This window comes from Oncorhynchus mykiss, chromosome 17, assembly GCF_013265735.2.
Source record: "Oncorhynchus mykiss isolate Arlee chromosome 17, USDA_OmykA_1.1, whole genome shotgun sequence".
In the NCBI taxonomy this organism is placed as follows: Eukaryota; Metazoa; Chordata; class Actinopteri; order Salmoniformes; family Salmonidae; genus Oncorhynchus; species Oncorhynchus mykiss.
The window spans coordinates 61,735,553-61,747,077 of NC_048581.1; the positions used below are offsets into that span (position 1 = coordinate 61,735,553).

The 11,525-nt window shown below is 44.6% G+C and overlaps 1 long non-coding RNA gene across 1 annotated transcript; it reads left to right on the plus strand.

Moving 5' to 3' along the window:
• The first annotated feature begins 9,399 nt into the window (after positions 1 to 9,399).
• Positions 9,400 to 10,486, plus strand: LOC110495184. Its single transcript, XR_002469396.2, has 3 exons — positions 9,400 to 9,532; positions 9,674 to 9,767; positions 9,907 to 10,486. It is a non-coding gene; the product is annotated as an uncharacterized LOC110495184 (long non-coding RNA).
• The last annotated feature ends 1,039 nt before the right edge of the window (positions 10,487 to 11,525 follow it).

The following is an 11,525-nucleotide window of genomic DNA, read 5'->3' on the forward strand; positions in this document are numbered from 1 at the left end:
TTGCACTCTAGCTGTTTTAAAATCACCAATGGCCTCATCAAATCAAGTGTATTTATATAGCCCTTCTTACATCAGCTGAAATATCAAAGTGCTGTACAGAAACCCAGCCTAAAACCCCAAACAGCAAGCAATGCAGGTGTAGCAGCACAGTGGCTAGGAAAAGCTCCCTAGAAAAGCCGAAACCTAGCGAGAAACCAGGCTATGAGGGGTGGCCTGTCCTCTTCTGGCTGGGCTGGGTGGAGATTATAACAGAGCATGGCCAATATGTTCAAATGTTCATAAATGACCAGCATGGTCAAATAATAATAATAATCACACTAGTTGTCGAGGGTGCAACAAGTCAGCACCTCAGGAGTAAATGTCAGTTGGCTTTTCATAGCCGATCATTAAGAGTATCTTTACCGCTCCTCCTGTCTCTAGAGAGTTGAAAACAGCAGGTCTGGGACAGGTAGCACGTCCGGTGAACAGGTCAGGGTTCCATAGCCGCACGCAGAACAGTTAAAACTGGAGCAGCAGCACGGCCAGGTGGACTGGGGACAGCAAGGGGTCATAATGCCAGGTAGTCCTGAGGCATGGTCCTAGGGCTCAGGTCCTCCGAGAGAGAGAAGGAAAGAGAGCATACTTAAATTCACACAGGACACGGGATAAGACAGGAGAAATACTCCAGATATAACAGACTGACCCTAGCCCCCCGACACAAACTACTGCAGCATAAATACAGGAGGGGTCAGGAGACACTGGCCCCATCCGATGATACCCCGGACAGGGCCAAACAGGCAGGATATAACCCCACCCAAAGCACAGCCCCCACACCACTAGAGGGATAACTTCAACCACCAACTTACCATCCTGAGACAAGGCCGAGTATAGCCCACAAAGATTTCCTCCACGGCACAACCCAAGGGAGGATGCCAACCCAGACAGGAAGACCACATCAGCGACTCAACCCACTCAAGTGACACACCCCTCCTAGGGACGGCATGGAAGAGCACCAGTAAGCCAGTGACTCAGCCCCTGTAATAGGGTTAGAGGCAGAGAATCCCAGTGGAGAGAGAGCAAGGGCGGTTCGTTGCTCCAGAGCCTTTCCCTTCACCTTCACACTCCTAGGCCGGACTACACTCAATCATATGACCTACTGAAGAGATGAGTCTTCAGTAAAGACTTAAAGGTTGAGACCGAGTCGGCATCTCTCACATGGGTAGGCAGACCATTCCATAAAAAATGGAGCTCTATAGGAGAAAGCCCTGCGTCCAGCTGTTTGCTTAGAAATTCTAGGGACAATTAGGAGGCCTGCGACAGAGGAGTGTGGGGCATTGGTGAGGAGTAGGAACAGGGCATTTAGGACACATAACTTCCAACATCTGATTCAGTATAAGCAGGCCCGGGCTCTGGTCCGTCAGGCAAAGAGGTCATGTTGGCGTTGGTTCTGTGACACCATTGGGAGAAGTGTGGGGGATGATTAAGAGGATGAGTGGGGTCAGAAGGGAGTGAGATTATCCAGTGTTGACGAGTGGGGAGGATGTGGCAGTAACAGATGAGAAGAAGGCAGAGATAATGGCCAAAGCGTTTGTCCAAGTGCATAGATCGGCAAATTTGTCAGAGGAGAGAGAGAGAATGAAAATGGAGCATCCTGGAGTGCTAGATAGGAGGGAGGATGTAAATGATGCATAATTTATCATGGCAGAGGTGAAACGGGCAATAGGTAAGGCTGGGTTAACTTCACCTGGGAAAGATGAGGTGATGAGGCACTGGATAAGGTATTGGGGTTGTACAACAGAGTGTGGGAGGAGGGCAAACTACCAGGCAGTTGGAAGGAGACAGTAGTGGTACCAATTCAGAAGCCAGGGAAGGACCCAACGAGGCCAACAAGCTATCGGCCAATAGCCTTAACATCAAATGTATGTAAGATTATGGAGCGTATGATAACGGAGAGGCTAACTTACTTCCTGGAGAGCAGGGGGTTAGTATCGCCAGATCAGAGTGGATTCAGGAAGGGTAGGGGAACAATGTGCCCAGTGATCAGCTTAGAAGCAGGGGTCAGGTAGTCTCAGGTGAACAAGGAGACTGTTGTAGCTGTATTTTTTGATGTGGAGAAGGCATACGATATGATGTGGAAGGAGGGGTTGTTAATCAAGCTTGATATTATGAGGGTAGGAGGAAGAACATACAACTGGATAAAGGATTTCTTGTTTGGAAGGTCTATCCAGGTGAGGGTGGGGAAGTCTCTCAAGAAGCTACATGGTGGATAATGGTAAACCACAGGGGAGTGTGATTAGTCTTCTGTTGTTCTCAATCATGATCAATGATGTTTACTCTCAGGTACAGCTGGATTTTGGGAGGTCGTTATTTGCAGATGATGGGGCCTTATGGAAGAGAGGAAGAAATGTTCCATACATAGTAAGAAAGGTACAGGAAGCAATTGATGAGGTAGAGTGGTGGGCATTAATGTGGGGATTCAGGTTCTCTGCAGAGAAAACTCAGACAGTGTTCTTTACCAGGAGGAAGGTGGGAGATGAGGTATGCTTGAGGTTATATGGGAGAAACTTGGAGAGGGTGGGGGGCCTTCAGGTTCCTTGGGGTATACTTTGATACTAGAATGACCTGGGCAGAACACATTGAGAGAGTGGTGGGAAATGTAAGAAGATACCAAATGTGATGCGCTGTCTGACAGGGAAGGAGTGGGGGGCTGGGCGTGCCTCATTGAAGACCATATATGTTGCATTGATCCAATCTGTAATAGACCATGGAAGAATAGCGTATGGTTCGGCAGCCCGGACATCATTGGAAAGGCTAGATGTCATACAGGGACAAGGACTCAGAATATGTAGTGGGGCGTTTCGGACGTCTGCAGTGGCTGCACTACAGGTGATGGGGGACATGCCATTGCAGATTAGGAGACAGCAGCTGGCAATTAATTATCAGGTCAACCTACAGGGACATGGGGTATCTCATCCTGCAAAAGGGATTTTAGAGGCATGCTGGGAACATGAGCAAAGACAGAACACGAGCTTTGTGTGGGTAATAACCAGACGAAGGAGATGGGACTGTATGGAAGGGAGTTTAGTTCAACGGTAGCTATTCCTGTGAATCCACCATGGCTCCTCCCGTCTCCAGTAGTAGTTCTAGAAGTGTTGGAGAGACTACAGGAAGATAGGGAGGGTGTTGATCCATCTGATTTGTTTAAGAAAAGTCTTGATACTGTGTATCAGGATTTTGCCATTTACACAGATGGTTCAAAAGATCCAAGGACAGGATGTACTAGGTCAGCATTTGTAGTGCAGGAATGTGGGGTGGCAGTCAGGAAACGTATTACAGATCACATGGTGGAGATGATGGCCATACTGTTGGCCTTGCAGTGGGTGGAGGATGTTAAGCCAGAAAGAGTAGTTATTTGCTCTGATTCATGTGCAGTGTTAAGGAGTCTCCAGTCCTTTATATCACGTAGCAGACAAGACCTGCTTTATGAGGTGCTACAAACACATTGGAAGGAGTAAACAAATGGGTATACAGATAATATTTACATGGGTCCCAGCTCATGTGGGAGTGGAGGGGAACGAGGCAGTTGATGTACTGGCTAAACAAGCACTAAGTAGTGGGGATATTGATGCGGTAGTTTCAATGAGTAAGGCAGAGGCAAAAAGCATGATATGGACAGTGATGGTGGAGAAATGGCAGGAGCAGTGAAATAGAGATACTAAGGGTAGGCATTTTTTTAAAGTACAGAGGAAAGTTGGGGAGGTGAGATCGGCAGGAAGGGACAGAAGAGAGGAGGCTGTATTTCCAAGATTAAGGGTGGGACACAGCCAGTTGAATAAGACCTTACATGTGATAGGAAAGAATCCAACAGGAAAATGTGAGAATTGCCAGGAAACAAACACTGGACAGTATTGTTTGTTCACTTTCACTTACTCAGCTAGAATACAGCTAACTAGTTCAGCCTACTCAAACACCTGTCTCAAACAGCTGGCTATGGCTATCCAACACTGGAACTCTTCCAAGTCAAGGTAAACTTTTGGTTTTATTCATTTATTGCCACCGGGGCCTACCGGTGTAACTTCTAAACTGCTTGCTTCTGACTGTACACTGTAGTGAATGATTGTTTACTAAAGCGTTAGTTGTAGTAGCTACAGTATGTTGACTATGACGTTAATATGGTGACAACGATGTAGGCTGTGTGTAGCGTTTAGCAGTAATGATATGAAGGTTTGGCTTGGAAAGGTTTTCAAATCAAATCCAATTTTATTTGTCACATACACATGGTTAGCAGATGTTAATGCGCGTGTAGCAAAATTCTTGTGCATTTCTCTTGACTTTTTTAGCCTGGTCACAGACAGCTGGTGTGTTGTGTAGAAGCAAAGAGAAAAGGTGAGAGGAGGAGAGCGAGTAGACATGAGAAGGATTTATACAACGATCACTGCTATCATGCTGTTTGTATGTGGCTGCTATAAAAGTGAACTGTGTTTGCGTGTGATCAGAGGTGTATTCATTCTGCCGATTCTGTTGAAAAACGTTTCGTAAACAGAAGCAAACTGAACTAAACGGGGATAAACATACCTGAATTTGTCTAATATAAATTCTTGTTTGTAACTGTTGGACTAATGATTACAACCTAGATCAGCTAGTTGCAGGCAAGAGTGTGCAAGGCGGTATTGAATGTGTCAATGTCTGTCACCTTGATTGCTCAAATTTCTCTCAACCTGTGCACCTACATTGTAAACTTTAATTCATAGGCTAGATTGTAGAAAACTCATGATGGGTATCGGGAAAATTTGAGTATCATGTAGTAGCCTAAACCTATCGATGTTATATTGAGCTGGGTGAACGTAATATGAATGACAGTCATCCACTATGCTGTAATAGAAATAAGGCCATGCTCGTAAAGAAAATGATTGTCCTCCCTCATCTTAAACGGCACCGACCGCCACTGATTGACATAGTTGAGCTGTGAGTTGTTGTGGATTCTGACTGAGGTGTGTTTCCAGTGCTTTTGAAATAAATGTGACTGAATCAGCTTGATCTGAAGTGAATAATGATATTATAATAAATTGTTTAAATTGTTGTGAGACATTTTAAATGTATAACGGTTTTCTTGAGTCGAAGGAGAGGCGGACCAAAACGCAGCATGGTTATTATTCATGGTTCTTTAATAAAGAAACTATACATGACTAACAAAACAAGAAATGTGAAAATCCAAAACAGCCCTATCTGGTGCAAACACAGAGACAGGAACAATCACCCACAAAACCCAACACCAAACAGGCTACCTAAATATGGTTCCCAATCAGAGACAATGACTAACACCTGCCTCTGATTGAAAACCATATCAGGCCAAACACAGAAACAGACCAACTAGACACACAACATAGAATGCCCACTCAGATCACAACCTGACAAAACGACACATAGAAACATACAAAGCAAACTATGGTCAGGGTGTGACAAAATGAACCCTTGTATCTATTGTGAACAGCAGTATGTGGTTGCTGTTAGAGTTAAGGTGAGTTGGCGCTCTTAGACAGTTACAAGATACTTTGTTGAAGTTTGATTTTCCCAATCCTACTCTAAAATAATATGGAAACCATACAGCAAAGAGATGTCACAGTTCGAAAATGTAATGTAACAAAACCTGCATCTGAGTGCCTAGTTCTGAGATCCATAGTTGTTACTTAAACCAATCTCACAATAACTTCATTGTGTAGGGAACACTACTTCAGAACCAGGTCACAGCATTACATGACAACAAACCTAGAATAGCAAAAATGTACATAGGCACGAGTCACAGTCATCTAAACACAATCTATATTTGAACCATGAGTTCTGTATCAGCAGTGTGTGACTGTGAACTGTCTACTTTTATAGAAAGAAACCTGTCAGTTCTGAACATATGTACATGAAAACATTTGACCATTACATTTTTTTTTGGGGGGGGGGGTGGTTGAATGACTCATTTATTTTTTTTAATTTTTTTATTTGCATCCCAGACATAATTGCCTCCCACCCTTATGAATTCTCAATCAACCTATTTCTGGTTAATACATAGTCATTATTAGAGATGCTTCCATTGTATTTTGCTGATTAAGGGGGGTGGCAGGTAGCATAGTGGTTAGAATGTTGTGCCAGTAAACGAAAGGTTGCTGGATCGAATCCCAGAACTGACAAGGTAAAAATCTGTCGTTCTACCCCTGAACAAGGCAGTTAACCCACTGTTCCCCAGTAGGCAGGCATTGTAAATAAGAACTTGTTCTTAACTGACTTGCCTAGTTATGGTCCAAAAAAATTCTGTAAGGTTCATGTAAAAAAATATATATATATATATATATATATATATTTAACAAGGTAGGCAAGTTGAGATAAAGCAAAGCAGTTTGACACATACAACAACACAGAGTTACACATGGAGTAAAACAAACATACAGTCAATAATACAGTAGAAAAATAAGTCTATATACGATGTGAGCAAATTAGATGAGATAAGGGAGGTAAAGGCAAAAAAAAGGCCATGGTGGCGAAGTAAATACATTATAACAAGTAAAACACTGGAATGGTAGATTTGCGGTGAAAGAATGTGCGAAGTAGAAATAGAAATAATGGGGTGCAAAGGAGCTAAATAAATAAATACAGTAGGGGAAGAGGTAGTTGTTTGGGCTAAGTTATAGATGAGCTATGTACAGGTGTAGTTATCTGTGAGCTGCTCTGACAGATGGTGCTTAAAGCTAGTGAGGGAGATAAGTGTTTCCAGTTTCAGAGTTTTTTGTAGTTTGTTCCAGTCATTGGCAGCAGAGAACTGGAAGGAGAGGCGGCCAAAGGAAGAATTGGTTTTGGGGGTGACCAGAGAGATATACCTGCTGGAGCGCGTGCTACAGGTGGGTGCTGCTATGGTGACCAGCGAGCTGAGATAAGGGGGGACTTTACCTAGCAGGGTCTTGTAGATGACCTGGAGCCAGTGGGTTTGGCGACGAGTATGAAGCGAGGGCCAGTCAACTAGAGCGTACAGGTCGCAGTGGTGGGTAGTATATGGGACTTTGGTGACAAAACGGATGGCACTGTGATAGACTGCATCCAATTTATTGAGTAGGTTATTGGGGGCTATTTTGTAAATGACATCACCGAAGTCGAGGATCGGTAGGATGGTCAGTTTTTTTAGGGTATGTTTGGCAGCATGAGTGAAGGATGCTTTGTTGCGAAATAGGAAGCCGATTCTAGATTTAACTTTGGATTGGAGATGTTTGATGTGAGTCTGGAAGGAGAGTTTACAGTCTAACCAGACACCTAGGTATTTGTAGTTGTCCACATATTCTAAGTCAGAACTGTCCAGAGTAGTGATGCTGGACGGGCGGGCGGGCAGGTGCAGGCAGTGATCGGTTGATGCGCATGCATTTGGTTTTACTTGTATTTAAGAGCAGTTGGAGGCCATGGAAGGAGAGTTGTATGGCATTGAAACTTGTCTGGAGGGTTGTTAACACAGTGTCCAAAGAAGGGCCAGAAGTATACAGAATGGTGTCGTTTGCGTAGAGGTGGATCAGAGACTCACCAGCAGCAAGAGCGACATCATTGATGTATACAGAGAAGAGAGTTGGCCCAAGAATTGAACCCTGTGGCACCCTCATAGAGACTACCAGAGGCCCGGACAACAGGCCCTCTGATTTGATACACTGAACTCTATCAGCGAAGTAGTTGGTGAACCAGGCGAGGCAATCATTTGGGAAACCAAGGCTATCGAGTGTGCCAATGAGGATGTGGTGATTGACGAAAGCCGAAAGCCTTGGCCATGCCAATGAATACGGCTGCACAGTATTGTTTCTTATCGATGGCGGTTAAGATATTGTTTAGGACCTTGAGCGTGGCTGAGGTGCACCCATGACCAGCTCTGAAACCAGATTGCATAGCGGAGAATGTGCGGTGGGATTCGAAATGGTCGGTAATCTGTTTGTTAACTAGGTTTTCAAAGACCTTAGAAAGGCAGGGTAGGATAGATATAGGTCTGTAGCAGTTTGGGTCAAGAGTGTCCCCCCCTTTGAAGAGGGGGATGACCGCAGCTGGGCCTGGGCCTGTTCATGGGCTTGTTCTGAGATGCGTACAGTATGTGTGTTTTTCTGAGTTACATGTTTTAGCGGAGAGGTCAGAGGTCAGTGCCAGTTTGCGTCCCAAATGGAACCTGGTTCCCTAAGTAGTGCAGACCCAGTAATTGTCGACTGAAGGTGTGTGCCACATCATATTCACTAGAAGATCAATTATTACCCTTCTCTGGTTCTGCCCTGCTATTGGTGCGGTGAGGAGGGGGAAAAGGCCAGATAGCCATGAGAGTGCCTAGAGAAGGGTGACCCTCAACGCTGGTAGCTGTCCGACAATCTATGTCACATTTACTCTGATAAAGAGTGGACAGCAGTGAGCTACAGAGCTGCATGCCCATTTTCACTGTGATCCTGACATTGTGTGTCTCTATGGGTTTGTCCCATAGAGACACACAAGTCCCCCACAGTAGACAGGATGTTGAACCTGGAGGAGCTGTGTAGGAGCCTGCCCCTGGACCCAATGACACCCAACCAGGGCTGGGACCCCAATGAGCCACACGCACCTGTCAGGAATCACAACCTCACTCCAGAGGAGGAGAGGGTAAGTACACAGACATACTGTCACGTCTATGGAATGCAGACCCATGTCAACGAGCATAGACATCACACTCAGGGTGATCTACTCAGGGTGATCTACTCACCTGTAGATTTTTCAATACTTATCGGTTTATCTTTGAGTGGAACCATAATGCTTTTAATGTGGTATTTTAGGAGTAACTAAACTAGAGGCATATCCCATTTATAGCCAAGGAATTATCTTATTGAGGCCAGTGTCATAAACTTCATAATCTTTTTTTTATCTCATCCAGAGAATTGTCAGTTTAGGTGTCAAATCATGCCCATCTTTGTATTCCTCAGTGAGAGTGAATCTTTAAATTGAAAAAGGATGAGTGAAGATTACAGGATGAGTGAAGATTATTAGCTTGTGGGTTGATTCCAATTATTGTTGGAGAAAATTGGGGACACTGAACATAATAACACACAGTGCATGTGATTCATTTGATCTAATCTATTGAGAGTCAATGATGTGTTGACGCACGGTTCACATTATGTAATGCTCAGCACAATGGCATTTTTTGGGCTTTAGGGTAGGAGACAGTGTTGGTTCACCCCATCAGAACTTTCAATCAGCTTCACTACCGTTTGCCAGAACTGGGAGAAAATGACACTGTCAAAGATTAAGAGAGATACGAGTGAGTGCTTTCATGGCTAGAGAGGGGGAGCAAAACACAAAGGACCAGAAAGTTAGCAAAAGAGAGGATGCAAAAGAAAAAGAGGGTCAATGTCCTTGAGTTATTTCAAAACAATTACGCCACATTCTGACCTCCTGTCTCACCCCCTCCTTTCGTCCTCCTCTCTAGCTGGCCCTGAGGAGTGACCTGCGCTTCTGAGTTTGCCCGGGAGCTCAGGCTGTATGGACACATCAACATGTACCGCTTCTGCCTCCTAATACACATTAGGTACTTATTAATATCTAAAACACCACTCCCCATCTGTAGTAATCTCTCTCTCGATTCCATGATAAGGTCCTACCCCTTGATCTGTGTGTGTGTGTGTGTGTGTGTGTGTGTGTGTGTGTGTGTGTGTGTGTGTGTCCTCAGGGCCTACCCTATAGATCAGTATCCCTGTCGTACACGCCAAGCTGCCTCCATCATGCTCATCATCATGGATAACCTGGACCCTGTAGTTGCCCAGGTAACCACCACTCTCACATACTGTACATGGCATACAACAGTTCACTTCTCATTTCTGATTTAACTAAAACAATGTATTAATCCACCTAAATCACTCTGTCTATTGTTTCTTTATCATCTTCCTCTGCTCTGCTCTCCAGTTTCTCCAGGAGCTGGTTACCTATGTGGGGAATGGACAGGTTTTCTGGAACTGGGCCCAGGTAAGGACAGAGCACGTGAGTATGATGGTATTACAGTATGTAGATATCTGTGTGCAATAATGTGTGTGTCATTTGACTTGTACTGTGTGGAAACACACTCATTGCTATATACAGTATCTTTGTGTATGTGTGTATGTGTAGTTCCGTCTGGTGATGCACTACCTGAGTGAGATGACATTGTCACCAATGGCATGGTAACCACACATCCCTCCCTCCGTCTATCCTCCCTACTCTACAGCATTTCAATTAGATGCTGTTTTTCCGTTACCATCTAGGTTTTCCCATTTTGATTTGGAATAGTCCATGGCACCATGATTAGTCTTAATAGTCAACAGTAGAGGGCACTAGCCCCTTTGTAAACTCACATTGAAATTGTCTTAAAGGGAGACTGGGATTTTGGCAATGGAGCCATCTATCTACTTCCTCAGAGGTCGATGAACTCGTGGATATAATATTTTTGTCTCTGCGTGTAGTTTGAAGGAAGTTGCTAACTGGCGTTAGCGCAATTGATAAATAGCGTTAGCGGAATGACTGTAAGTCTATGGTAACTGCTAGCATGCTAGTAGACACCATGGACTTCCAGCCATTGTGCTAATGCTAATCAGAATTGGCTAACAAAACTACATCTAACTTCCTTGCAGAGACATAAAAATGGTATCCATGAGTTGATCTGACTCTGGAGAAGTAGTTTAATGGGCTTCATTGCCAAAATCCTGAATTAAACAATTTACCTGTTTCTCTTTCTTCTCCCTTCCCCTCTCTCTCTCTCTCTCCCTACCTCTGTAGCTGACAGTGCTGAATGCAGGTCTGATGAACTGAGGGGCCGGGTTTTGGTGACGTCAGAGCTGGGGGGGGTGGGCATGAGCGGGGCACAGGCCAAGACTGCTGTCATCGCTGGCTGTGTGGGGGTCATTGTTGGGAAGGGGCCGTAAGTAATCATGTCACTGTTAATCTACACAATTATTTTTCAAACTATGTACACTCCTAATGGAAATACAATTACACCAGAGTTTACATTTACATAAAACACTGGCGACACACTGGTGTGGGGCTAAGTCTACATGGATATGAAGAACAAAAAAGACCATGAATGAGTTGGAGACCCCTGGTCTGGTTACGGTTAAGGTTGAGGGGGTTTCTCTCTAAACGTTGGTCTCCCCCTCCTCTCCACCAGCCTCTGTAGACAGGTAGCTGCCATCAATAAGCTGTCTGAGGCAGGGATGTTCTTCTGGGACTATGGCGACACCTTCCTCCTGGAGACCCAGAGAGAAGGTGAGTCCTACAGTTCAACCATCACCACCAAACTGAGTAGATATAAGTCATTGACACAGGGTCAGACATTATTTCACCCTCCTAATGGTTAAGGTTTGGATTGAGGGTAGGGTAATCCAAGATCTGTGGTTAATGCCAAGGAGCAATTTCTAGATCCACATACACATGCTGAAGAGTAGGCTGATCACAGCATGTCTAGTGATATCAGCAGAGTCCTCTCCAGTTTGATAACCTCTAGGTTTGTGTTCGTCTCCTTTTCTTCAGGAGCGGAGGTAGAGAAGGAGGGA